General features: G+C 50.8%; 1 protein-coding gene across 1 annotated transcript in view; it reads right to left on the bottom strand.

Annotated features, from left to right (window-relative positions):
- KLHL29 (kelch like family member 29) overlaps window positions 1–13,650 on the bottom strand; it is a 331,664-nt gene that overhangs the window by 228,151 nt on the left and 89,863 nt on the right. The window contains exon 2 of the mRNA XM_042245841.2: window positions 11,217–11,324. The gene's annotated coding sequence lies outside the window, so the exon portion shown is untranslated. The remainder of the gene's footprint in view (window positions 1–11,216; window positions 11,325–13,650) is intronic.

Raw genomic sequence — 13,650 nt, 5'->3', positions numbered from 1 at the left:
CACGGAAAGTCTCGTCCTGATGGGGTTGGGGAACCGGTCCAGAAGAGGGGGCTTCTGGGACCTCCCTGGTACAGTGGGTCTCAAGTTGGAGCTGCCAGAGGGAGAGGAGGTACCAGCCACACAGAACAAGGGCCTGAATGCAAGGGAAGCACTCTTTGGGGATGAGCAAAAGGGAGATGTCTTAACATCAGTCACCGGGATCCCCTGGTGATTCCAATAGGAGGCCAAGGTCAGAGGCACCACCAAGCATGGAGGCAAATCTATGACCCGCTTGTAGCAAATCCATGAGACCTCCTAGGTGTGGTTTCATGGAGGCAGCGCGCCCTGCACCATTGCCTGCCCCCACTTGTTTGTCTTACGGTATCCTTTTAAGTCACTGTCTATCCTTTCTGAACTCAGTAAGGTGAACACAAACAGAACAGAAAGCGTCCTGCTTTTCCGCGGCTGGGCCCTGGGCGCAGCTCCTGCCCCACCTGACCTCCCAGGAGAGAGAGCTGCAGGCTCCCCTCCCCACCCACAGAAGCCAGGCCAGCACCCTCGGCTCTGGTGACACTGCAGTGGGGAACTGCAGCCAGTGCTCCCAAGAGTTCTCCGAGGCCTGTGGGGGCCGACGGAGAGGTCCACCAGAGCGTCACGACGCCGAGGATGGCAGCTCTACCACCCATTCGCCCACTTTGGCCTTTGAGACTCAGTTTACCTCTCTGGAAAGCGGGACAATAACGGCACCCACATCTGTCCACAGGGCTGTTGGGAGGATTTGAGGAGAAATAGCCCTTGGCCTTTGGTCAACACTTGATATTCATCCTTGTTATTCCAGACACTAAACCCTGATGAGCCAGGGGAGGGAATGGGGGGAGGGCTCCTCAGCAGGACATGGGCGGTGAGAGGGAGCCGTGTCTCCACGCTCGCACGTGCCCCTGCCAAGCTTGGTTCTAAATGGATTATTGTTTATTGGCGGCTTATCCCATCTCTCGGGTTATGAATTATTTACCAGATAATGACTTCATAATTGTTAATGACAGATGCCCCAAGGACAAGCTGTCACAAGTGCTAATTGTGGAGTCCCCGAAGCCCCCATGTGGCCGCAGCCAGAGTGTCACTCTTAGGTATGTTGCCTGATTGGCCCTCGGGGATCAGTTTTGAACCCACCTGCCTCGTGACACAGATAAAGAAACTGAGATCCACAGAGGGGCAGGGACGTGCTTCCTGGTTCCGAAGCTGGCCAGCGGCAGCCCTGGGTGGGGCAGGCCCCAGTGCCTGATGGTCAGGCTTCCACTGTCCGGGTTTGGGCGGATAGGGCAGCTGTGGGCTGAGCAGGAGTTCAAGTCCTCTGTGATGGGGGCTGGGGGATCCCCCACCAGCAGTGGGCAGGAGGGACCCCAGGATGTCTGCTGTTGCCTTGGAGAATCTGTTTATATCTCTAGCGGATGGCTGGGATCCCTGTGGGCTAAGGAGGGCCACCTCCCTGGGAACAGAAGTCCCATGCTGACTGGGTGTATCCAGCAAGCAAAGGCCACAGGGTGACTAACATGGGGGTGGGAGCAGGGGTGGACTATACTATCCAACACCTTCGCTGAAGGTGCATTTGGTCCTGAAGAGAGTATGAATTAAGTCCCTGACTCAGCCAGGGCCCTGGCCCTTAGGCTAATAGGAGCAAGTCCTTGCATTAAACTGTTTCATGAGTTAGTCTAGGTGTGGTACTGTTTAATCAGCTATTATCTATTAAATGAACCCTGTGAGGTAGGTGATTTTCCTGATGGCTCAGGGGTAAAGAATCCATCTGCCAATGCAGAGACCCAGGTTTGATCCCTGGTTTGGGAAGATCCCCTGGAGAAGGAAATGGCAATTCACTCCAGTATTCTTGCCTGGGTCATCCCATGGACAGAGGAGCCTGGTGGCTGCAGTCCATGGGGTGGCAAAGAGTCAGACACGACTTAGGACTAAACAACAACAAAACAAATCAGATACGTGTATTCATAATAAGGATTATAATCCTCAGGTAAAGAAACAGGCATGAGGAGGTTCAATAATGTGCTGAAGTCACACAGCTGGTGAGGGCAGGGCTGGGATTAGGATCCAGGCAGTCCGCTTCCACTGTCTGTGCGCTTGACTGCTATAGCACACTGCTTACTATTGTGAAAGTGAAAGTCGCTCGGTTGTCCGATTCTTTTCGACCCTATGGACTATACAGTCCATGGAATTCTCCAGGCCAGAATACTGGGGTGGGTAGCCCATCCCTTCTCCAGTGAATCTTCCCAACCCAGGAATCGAACTGGGGTTTCCTGCATTGCGGGTGGATTCTTTACCAACTGAGCTATCCCTAAATGAATGAATGAACGAGTGAATGCTGTGAGGTCATTTTGAATATGGGACACGCTTTACCAAAAATGTTTTAAATGTTAAATTGAGAATACTGAGACCCTGTGTTTATGCAGGGTCCGGGGAACCTGTCTTTCTCTTGGACTGGGGACTGAGCTTGAAACAGCAGAAAGATGAGCTCTGGCCTGGGGGGGGGGGGGGTGCATGGTGTCCCCAGGGACAGTGGCCTTGGAAGGGTTGGTCAGTGCCTGGCCTTTGCCGCTCTGAGGTGGGTGATGGGAGCTGCTCTGATGGGCGTGGCAGGATCCTGAGCAGGTGAGCAGGTTAAGAGAGTCTTCTGAGTGAGGCACACATGCCACTGACTCATCCTATAAATATTCCAGAGCCTTCTTTGGGTCAGGCTTTGAGGAGGGACCTAGGGACTGAGACCCAGTCCCCTGGCCCCAGGGGACTCCTAGCTGTCTCCCAGAGCAGACAAGAAAACAGTCAGGTGCCAGGTGAGAGGGTTCTGTGATGGAAGGGAGACAGAGGGGCTAAGGGACCCCAGAGGCCGTGTGAGTTGACCTCTTGTGATCAGTCCTTTTACAGCGTTAGCATGTGATCAGCTCCGAGCTCACAGTCTGGGGATGAGCCTTGAGCACACTGGAGAGTGAAAGGACTGCCCTTGATCCAAGAAGAACCAAAGGGTGCCAGGGAGACGAACAGCATCAGGAAATCAGAGGAGAAGAGAAAATTTTCACCAGGAGTGGGTGGCCTGGGAGCACTTTGCTGGGAGATAGGTAGGGATGGGAGAGGCTCTGCTGGGAGATGCAGGCTCAGCAGGACAAGTGCCTGGAGATGCGGTGCACAGAAGCAGGGTCAGTTAGGAGCACAAGTTCTGTCTGGATGGGAGCAGAGGCTGTGTGTGCGTGTATACATGGGTTCCGGGGTGGATGTCATGGGAGGCGAGCTTGGCTATCTGTTTTAGGGTCAGACTTCCTTTATCCGATTCCCAAAGCCAATAGTGCAGATCTGTGCTCACCTGTGCAAGGGGCAGAGCACTTTGAATGCATTTTAGAAAACCCTGAGCTGGTGCTACATAAATAATCACACTGTTCATTCTGGGTTGGAGAAGCAGGATGGCTCCTGTATGTGCTAATGGGAGGACGAGGCTCTCTGGCAGGCTGGCGGGGGTTGCCTTGGTCACACCCGTGAGCGTGGGCAGTGATCTGAGAAGGGATCCTGGATGCACCCTCTCCCTGTCCTGACTTTTTCCCCATTTTCTGCACCTGCCTGTGTACCTGGAGGAGGGGGGCCGGGTTAATTGTTACCTCCTGTGCTGTTACTAGGTTACTTTGTAAAAGCAGAAACATGCTTTTAATGATTTTTCGTTGTTGTTGCTACCTCATGGACCAGATGCTTTTATCTAAATGAGTTGCTACAAATCAAAAGACGGCCTGTGAGGGTTGCTAGGCTGCGTCTGTCTTACACAGGGAAGCTCCTGCTCTGTGAATGAGGCTTAAGTCTCCGCTATTATTTTAGCAACCAGCTCCCTTACAAGGAAGGGCAAAAACACATCAGCAGCTGTAACGAGCGCGCCTCCGAGTGGCCTGGATGAGAGGACACGGTGAGTGAGTGGAGTGGTCTCCAGCCAGCAGGGGTAATTCCATTCACTGTTCACCTTGATGAAGGTGGGTGATGCCTGAGCCTCGGACAGGAGTCTTTGGGCTTCTTGCGTTACCATGGGTGGGATGACACTGAGGCCCAGAGGATGGTTATTTGATGCTGGATTGACACACAGTAGGTGGTCAAGTAATGTTTGTGGAAGACAGGCAGGTGCAGATTGACACTTGCTCAGGGCTCTTAGGTTTCAATCGATGGAGTAGCAGTTCACGCGGAGATAAGAGCTCTGGATTAGGAATCAAGAGACAAGGACTCCAGTTCCTACTCGGCTTTGATTGGCTGTATGACCTCGAGCAAGACACCGACCCTCTCTGAGCCTCGGCCTGCTGCTCGGCATAAACAATGGCAATAATCATCACTCTCTGTCTACCTCCTAGGGTCTCCCTCATGACCAAGTAGATGAAATTATGTGAAAACACTTTGCAAACTGAAGGCACTGGGCTGTGGGAAGAGTAGAATAAGTCATATGACCTTAGCCTTGGGTATTCTAATGAAGGGAGGCTCGGTAGCGGCTGCCCAGGGCACAGGGCTGCCAAAGAGTCTTGGGGTCAGGGAGGGCACAGGAAGCTTGGCTGCGACAGTGGTCTCTAACCAGTGCTCTGTGAGCCTTCAGCCGTGTTTCCATTATCTGAGAGGGTGGCTCCTGGGGGCTTGGCATGGCACTCAATGCCCATCACGGCAGAGATCCAATTACCTTTCCAGCCACATCTCCCACCTCTTAGGTCACCTTTAGCACTTATACTCTGGGCTCCCCTGTCCTTTTATACCTTCAGGCCTTTGCACAAGCTGTTCCTATTGCCTGAAATGCTGCCTGCACTCACTCACACACAGACACAGACACAGACACACACACACACACACACACACACACACACACACACACACACACACACACACACACACTTCCAGCTTGAAGCTTCCTCTTCTTGGAAGCCTGTGGTTTGACCAGAGTAAGTTAGCGGCTGAGTACTCTCATGGCCTCAAACGTGAGCTCTGGATCATGGGCTTGGTCTCATATGATCACTGCTATATCCCCCATGCTGCAATAATACCTGGCCTAGAGCCGGCACTCTTAAGAAACAGTTGTTGACTGAATGAGTTCTTGCATCGCACATTGTGTAAGTTCCTGTCTATATTCCTGTGGTTGTATTTGTCACATGTTATATGAAAGTATTTATTGCTGGTCTCCCCACTGGACTGCCAGCTCCTTGAGGACAGGTTTTTGTCTGACCTCACTGGACCCTGTACCTTGAACCATATACAGTGTGGCTCCCAGTGAGTGCTTCAGTGAATGAATGAGTGGATGTTGGAATACCCATTTGTTTTACCACAGGCTGGGTATTCCTCCTACAGCCTCAGTGCTTCTGGCTCTGTCTGTCATGTTGCAAGACACACTCACACAGACACACAGAATTTATGATTAGAAGATAAAAGCTGAAAAGTTCTGAGTGACCTGTGAATATACGAGACAATCAATAAGAGACAGGAGCCACAAATTCAGGAGCATCCTTCCATGGTTACTGGACAAACGTGTGCATGGTTCTCTCCCACAGCAGGACTCTGGCAGGGCCTACTACCAGTCTATTTGGCATTTTCCTGCAAATCAGTAAGAGGTGCCCTCCCTCTGAGCCCTCACAGTACACAATGAAGCTGGCAGAGTGCAAGCTGGGTGTCAACTCCCAGGCCCCCAGGCCAGGTGCCCTCCTGTAGGGCACAGACTCACAACTGTGAGTCATCAGCCCTGGTCTCTGGGGCAGGTGCAATGTAAGGAAGGAGACAGGTCGCCTGGAAAATCAGACTTGGCCAAAAAATAAACTCTGAGGTTTACAGATAAGCTATTTCTAGCCCAGGTGCCAAACAAGGTTTTGCAGCTGGAGTGAAAACTGCCGTGTGCGCCCCGCCCCATCCCTATTAGCTAAGGGGAACTGCACCCCTTGTGTGCATTCTGTTCCTCAACAACTCAGCTCCAGAAACGGGGTTTCCACTCCTGGGGCATTGCCTGCCTTTGGCTGATTGATAGTCAATGGTTCAGCATGGGGCTGAGTCTCACAGGCCAAGGAGGGCAGACAAGGAGGGTGCAGCCACCATCCTGGGCACAGTGCTGCTCTGGTGGATGACCCTGTCAGTCCCTGGAGAACTCTAGGAAAAGCTCTAGGAAGACTGGCTGCAATTCCCCACTGTGGGATCACCAGCACCAAACGTTCTAGCCTGGCACTTGTGGGTGGGGGAGGGCGTCTGCAATCCTCTTTCCTGGGAGGTCCAATGAGGCAGGAGCTGTGCCCAGGGCCCAGCCAGGGAAAAGCAGGAAACTTTCTATTCTGTTTGTTTTCACCTCACTGAGTTCAGAAAGGATTGAAGGTGACTTACAAGGATACTGTAAGACAAACAAGCGTAGGGGCAGGCAATGGTGCAAGGCATGCTGCCTCCATGAAACTACACGTAGGAAGTCCCATGCATTTGCTACAAGTGGGTCACAGATTTGCCTCCATGCTTGGTGGTGCCTCTGACCTTGGCCTTCTACTGGAATGGCCTGGGGTGTGTCACAAGAATATGAATGTCTGGGTCTCAGCCCGAGAAATTTTGGTCTAATTGACCTATTGTGTTGCCTGGATATCGGACCTGTAAAAATTTCCCTAGATGATTTTAATATGCCACTGGGTTTGAAAGCCATGGTTTGGACTTGCAAAAGGCAAACAAGGAGCTGATCTGTTACAACATGATCCAGTATGAAATACTATGATGAAGGCTCAGTAGAATATGTCTGCCCTGAAATCAGACACTTCTCCCAAAGGTCCCAGCCAAGGGGTCACGGTGACAGGATGGACATTGACTGCCACAAAATCCTAAATGTGGGCATATCCATATGCTCCATAGGAAAAAAGGTCTTGTGACAGCTTGTGTGTATTAGTCACTCAGTTGTGTCCAACTCTTTGTGACTCTATGGACTATAGCCCACCAGGCTCCTCTCTCCATGGAATTCTCCAGACAGTCTACTGGAGTGGGAAGCCATGCCCTCCAGAAAGTTGCATGGGGCTTGTCAGGAGCTAGTGGTGGGTTTGGGATGAGAGCCCAGTGGTCTCTCCTTCCAGGGTCCCATCCAATACATTGTCTGTGAGGTCACTCTGTCCTGCAGTCTTGTGATCTCTGAACTGAATAACATCATCTGATGTCATAACAGGGAGATAAGAAAATGGTCCCTGTCCTCTAGAAGCTCATGGTCCAGAAAGGAGGATGAGAGGCTCAAGGCAAAGGAGACAGAGGTTCACAGAGAGCTGAGGGAGAGGCGATACTTCATAGCCGTGAGGTGGCTTCTCTTGGCCAGGCTGAGTCTGTGATGCAATCAGACAGGTGGGTAATGGATTCTCAGAACTACAAAGACGAGGTCAGGAACTTGGGACAGAGATGTTTCCTGAGAATCAAGCCCCGGGGACAGCCAAAGCAGAGAGGGTAGGGGGGCCGCTGAGAGACAGAAAAGCTGAGGAAAATGCAGCAGCCCAAACACCCTCGTTTACAGGCAGAAGGAAAGACGGTCTGGAGTGGCCAGAAAGACAGGGAGATACAGACCGCCCAAGCTGAAGGTGGCAGGCTCCATTTCTCCATGAAACGAAAAGGACCCTGACTGAGGAGTCCAGGGTGGGCAGGAGGTCTTGAGGACAAGAGGGAAGGAAGGGATCAGCTGCAGGGACCAGGCTGGGAATGGGCCAGTGATGCATGAAGGATGCCCGGCCAGGGCTCAGGATTTGGCTAAGGCTCCACTGAAGGATCTGTGCCCCAGCCCGTTGGTTCAGGGTGGAAGCCAAAAGGGGATGGATGAGTAAGGGAAGGAGGGAGGAGGGACTGGGGATCCATAGAAGAGAGGCTGTGCAGAGCAAGGGAGTGAAGGCAGGAGAGGATGTGTGTGGTCAGCAAGGGCGCCTTTGGGATGGCTTTGCAGGGTGAAGCTGCTGTGAGTGCAAATGTCCAGGGCGCAACACATGGTGTCCTTTCTGGAACAACTCCAGGTCTCGTTAGACCTGGGGACATTTGCAATGTCCTCCCAGGATGCCGGGCTCACAGAGGGACATGGGGCCTGGGTGGGCAGCACTGAGAGTCCCAGGATGGAGCCTGGGGATGCTACTCAGGGGCGTTCCTACCCCCTGATCAGTTCTGCCTAGGTGTCTATTAATGCCATTCTTGGCTCAACCCTCAGTCTTACACAAACTGGGTCCTTAGCTTGACCCCCAACTTGCCGCAGCCAGGATCACACACTGCAGTGCTGGCCTCAGATCTCCCTCCCACTGGCTGGTTCTGGTACCATCCTCTCGGTTACGCAGATGATTCTCATCAAACCACTGCCAAGCAGAGAGCAGCCCTCCATGTTCTTTATCTGAGCAGACACTGCTTTGTAGCAGGAAACACAGAGCAAAGCAATCTGATCCAGTTTCCGCAGGAAGGTGATGGCTCTACCACTGGTCACCAAGGGGCCAAAGTGGGCCGTGGAAACTTCCTGTCTTCTGGGGAACCAGTGGGAGTCCCGCATGTGAAGGAAATGGACAGCCCAGCACTGGGCCACGTGCTGAGGTGGTGCTCCAAGGAATGGTTATGACTGAGTGTACGGTGAATATTTATTGAAAGCCCAGCAGGCACTAGGTGGGATGGGGGAAGGGAACACAGAGAGAATCAATGTGATTCCCATCCTCCAGGGCTGGCCAGGTGGTGGGAAAGATCACCAGGCGTTCACAGTGGGTACAGAGATGTGAGGCCCACAGGGAGTGTATCCTATCAGATATGCCTGGTGAGGTCACCTTCAGTGCCCTCCCAGTCTTAAAATACAGGCTTCTCCAAGGCTGGGATGAATAAGAGCCGTGTGTCACCCTGCAACAGAGGTGGGGAGGAGAAGACTCCCAAATAAGGGCCATCAGAACCATTGCCTGGGTCTCTCTGTCCCCTCTCTGCCACCCACACTCACCCTAGACCTTGAAGACATATTCTTGGAAGGCTGACTTCAGTGAAGAGCGTTTCCTGAATCTTTTCTCAAACACTGAAAGCCGTGGTCACCAAATCCAAGCTTCTTGTTCTTGTTGTTTGGTCCTTAAGTTGTGTTGACTCTTTGTAATCCCATGGACTGGAGCCCACCAGGCTCCTCTGTCCATGACATTTTCCAGGCAAGAATACTGGAGTGGGTTGCCATTTCCTTCTCTGGGAGATCTTCCCAACCCAGACATTGAACTCGCGTCTCCTGCATTGGCAGGTGGGTCCTTTACCACTGCTCCAACAGGCTCAGTTTTCCGACTGAAGCTAGTTTTCCAACTCTCCTCTCTGGCCCGGCAGTTGCAGAAGCAAAGCGTTCCCTAGTGTCCAGGATGAGTAGCCGGATAACTGTCCAGCCAGCCAGTGGTGCTCCGAGAACAACTCTCAAGGTCAGGAGCCCATCTGCCCCCGCTGGCCACCCTTACTGGGGTGCTGGGTGGCAGCAGGCTGGAGGCACTTGGATGTTTCTTCTGTTTCAGCAGCTGATTCAGGCCTGGCCTGGAGCCCCCTCCAGCTTCCTGCTGACTGCCATGGCTGCTGCACCTTGGGATCCCTTCTGTTTGTGAGGGCCCTGGGAGTGGAAGGCACCCCAGCCCCACTGCCTCTGAGTCCAGAGAGAAAGCTCTCTGACCAGTGGACAATGGGGACATGGAGGAAGCTGGCTGGTCTGCTGCCAAGGCCCCTGATGTGGAAGGAAGCTGGGGTTCAGGCTCCAGGCTGGCCCCAGGCAGAGGCCCTGAGGCTCTTGGTCAGTGGGCACCAGGGCGTGGTCCTGCGGAGAGCACACACCTGAGCTCCCCAGCACCAGGCCCCAGGAGTGATGCTGGGTGACACTAGCCCCGGGACCTCTAAAGGCTCAAGGGTCATCGAGACGTGCTAGCCTAGGCCATTCAGCTTCAACAGGCCTGAATCTCACTGCCTGTGCCCCCAGCTCCCACCTTCATTATTTTGGGAACCGCCCCCCCCGCCCCAACTCCCCTGACTGCCTGGTCTTCACCATCTAGGTTGGAGGCTCCTGAATCAAAACTTCAAGCCTGAGCTCTATAAGTTTAATCCAAGAAAATAATCAAATGACTATGTAAAGACACATACGCAAAAATGTTTGTTGTAGTGTTATTGGTAAGAGCGATGTATCAAAAATGCACTAAATTTCCATTATTAAGGCACTGGTTAAATAAGCTGTGGGGCTTTCCCTGGTGGCTCAGATGGTGAAGAATCTGCCTGTAATGTGGGAGACCCCGGTTTGATCCCTGTGTCAGAAAGATGTGCTGGAGAAGGGAATGGCTACCCACTCCAGTTCTCTTGCCTGGAGAATCCCATGGACAGAGAAGCCTGGCGGGCTACAATCCATGGGGTCACAAAGAGTTGGACACGACTGAGCGACTAACACACATGCAAGTAAACTTTACAGCTTATTATAGCCATACGATATGAAGCCTTTACAAATGCTAGAGGGGCTTGCCAGGTGGTCCAGTGGTTGGAACTCCATGCTTCCAATGCAGGGGGTGCAGGTTTGATCCCTGGTCAGGGAACTAGAATCCCACATGCCTCAGGGCATGGCCCCCCAAAAAAAGATGTTATAGAATTGTATTTAGTGGCTTGGAAAGGTACCTGGGACAGACTGTGAAGTCGACATAACGAGTTACCAAGTAGTACACACCATGTGACCTCATCTGTGTGTGTACGTGTGTGTGTACCCTCTATGTAAAGGAAAACAGCCAGGAAAGGGACACTGAAATGGTTATTTCTCAGGACTATGCTTATAAATAATTTATATAATTTTAGGTGCTATCTTTAAAAATATTTTTACAATGAGCAAATACTATAATATTGCTTATTTTAATATTAACAATATCAATAATATTTTAATGACACTTAACAATACTATTTTAATAACAAGAGAAAGTTAAATTATAAAGGAAGAATTACAATTTTTGAGGAGCTTAAGGGTCACGTAGCTTCTAGCTGCCCCCAGACCCAAATTCCTACAGGGCCAGAGCCCCAAGTGAGTGATCAAGAGTACCAGTCACACTTGTGCATTGATTCCAGAAGGGTGGGGCCCCCGAGGGCTAAGCTTGGCTCTGGGTACCAGTGAATCTCAGGTCTGTGGTAAAAATCGCATGAACAATATGGCAAGAGGACCAGCTACATCTATTATACCTCACTTCCCCGAAGTAATCACTGTCAGAGAAAAGTCTTTCTGACTTTTAGGTGAGCTGACCTACCTTGCACCGTCCGTCTCTGGCAAGCTCAGGATTCGTCCCCAGGATGCAAAATCCTCGATAGCCACCAACACTTAGCACAATGTGAGCATCACCAGGAGGCCAGGCTGTCTAAAAAGAGACAAGAGAAGAGTGAGGGTGCGGTGGGGAAAAGATAGCATCTTTTTTGAAAAGCTCTTTTTGGAATTCCAGCATCTTAGGTGGTCCCCACCCTAAATGGGAGCTTGTCCCTACCTTGGATTTTCTGGTGTGGATGACCACGCACAGGCCATGCCCAAACTCTGCCCTGGCCACCAAGATAAGAGGGTCTGAGTGGGTAGCAGAGAACCCCACGGGGCAGATATGAGATCTCAGTTCCCCACTCCCCAATGCACAAAGCTCTAATCCCCACAGCAAAGCCATAATCACTCAATAACAATGAGAATCACGGTGTTCCTTTCCATCTAATCCAAACCAAGAAATTCCAGAGATGGGAAAAAATAAAAAAATGTACATCTTTAATTTAATGCTGAAAAGAGAACAGGACACAGACTTGAGAATCACCAAAACATATCATTACTTTTAGACAATAGACTAGAAGACCTTGAGGACGCAAACGATGGGTTCCCGGAAGGAAGGTTTTTATGAAATATATAGATTAATACCTCATAGAAAGAGACTATCTATTAAGGGGAGGCAGGGTTATTCCTAGTTTCCCCTTTCACATATAATATATGTGAATACCATCTTCACGACAGGCAACATCACCCTCCACTGCAATAAATGCACAAACTGTCATTACTGGGGATCAATATATTTTTCTAAATTGAATATATCATTATCAATTGATTTTCCCTTTTCCTCTTAGCACTCCAGAGTCCTGGCTAGCTGGGCAAAGCTTTAATGTGATATGAAGGATGTGGACAGGTAAATAAGTTATTGTAAACTAATTTCATCTTACGATGCGCTTCGCTCCAATGACACAATGGGTCTTTCTCTGAGCCTCTCACCTTAAGCTTTTTCAGCTGCTGTGGACAGACATGTGGGCCATATTGAATAGCCACTTTAAAGCTGAAAGTGGCAAAAATAGTATTTTTTCTAAGGATAGTGTGTTCCCTTTATGATTAAGAAATAACCTCTGTAGGGAAGCAAAGTAAGCCAAGGTCACCATTAAACTCTGACATGGAGCCAAAGTCGTGAACACATTTCCTCTACCAAGCTTCCGTGAAGCTCACGGTTAAATCGAACACTTTGGCCACAAAGTATCGACAGTACTGGTGACAACAAACGATCGATGTATTTCTGGGAAAGATCGTTGGCAGATATGTGTTGGGGAAGAGAGAGGACTAGGGGACAGCGGTCAGTCCATTTTAAGATCCTTGAGGATCTCATTCATTTATTTACCCATTCATTCATTCAGTACATAATGGAGTCCCTGTTATGCGTCAGGCAGTGTCTAGGCACTAGGAATACAAAGAAACAGAAGAAAAAAATCCTGCCCTCCTGGAGCTCATCTTCTAGTGGATGGAAACACAGAATAAGCAATAAGCTTAAGAAATAAGTACAAATTGTACAGTAAATTAGAAGGCAGTCAGGACTATCTGCTAGAGAAGAAGTGGAGCAAGAGATGAGTGCAGGGTGTGGTACAGATTAGAGAGGGTGGTTGGGGCAGCAGGCCCCGTGAGAGTATGACATTTGAGCATGCTGGAAAGTGACGCAGGTATGGGCCGTGCAGGTGTCCAGGGAAGGGGAGCATTCAGAGCAGAGGAAGAATCAGTGACTCGTGTTCCTGGATCTGCAAGGACCCTCTGCTGTGGCTGGACATGGGACAGCCACATAGGACATTAAGCTGGAAAGGTGAGAATTCAGTTTGTGTGGGGCCTTGCAGGCCACTGGAAGAGTGGGGGCCTTTTAGTTGCTAAGTTGTGTCTGACTCTTGCGACCCCATGGACTGTAACCTGCCAGGCTCTTCTGTCCATGGGGTTTCCTAGGCAAGAATACCGGAACGGGTTGCCACTTTCTTCTGCAGAGGATCTTCCCCACCCAAGGATCGAAGTCACATCTCCTGCATTGGAGAGCAGGAGCCACTGCTGAGCCACTGTAAAGCCTACTAACTAACTGAAAGCCCAAGACGCTGGCCACAAAGCTTTAGAAAGAGCTCTCACTCTCGAGACAAACTCTTGGTTGCCAATGTCAGGTTTATTGGCTTCCCTTTTCTCCATCTTAGACGGCTCGACTCTCTGGGCTGTGCCAGATGGATATGGCAGACAGGAGCTGAGGGGCAGTTCAGGGGGCGAGCCAGCAGGGCTGTCTACACTGTTCTGTGACAATGGCCTCTTCCTTCCTCCTTTGTGGTCCCCAGAGGCCAACTTCTAGAGGAGATAACTGAAATAAAGTTCTGAACAAAAATAAACCACATGCAGAGTGGAGTTCTCTGGCACTGTTCCCTAATGTGCTT

Source organism: Ovis aries, chromosome 3, assembly GCF_016772045.2.
Source record: "Ovis aries strain OAR_USU_Benz2616 breed Rambouillet chromosome 3, ARS-UI_Ramb_v3.0, whole genome shotgun sequence".
NCBI classification, from domain to species: domain Eukaryota; kingdom Metazoa; phylum Chordata; class Mammalia; order Artiodactyla; family Bovidae; genus Ovis; species Ovis aries.
Note: the sequence above shows the minus strand (reverse complement) of the source record. Positions and strands in the feature narration are given on the sequence as shown.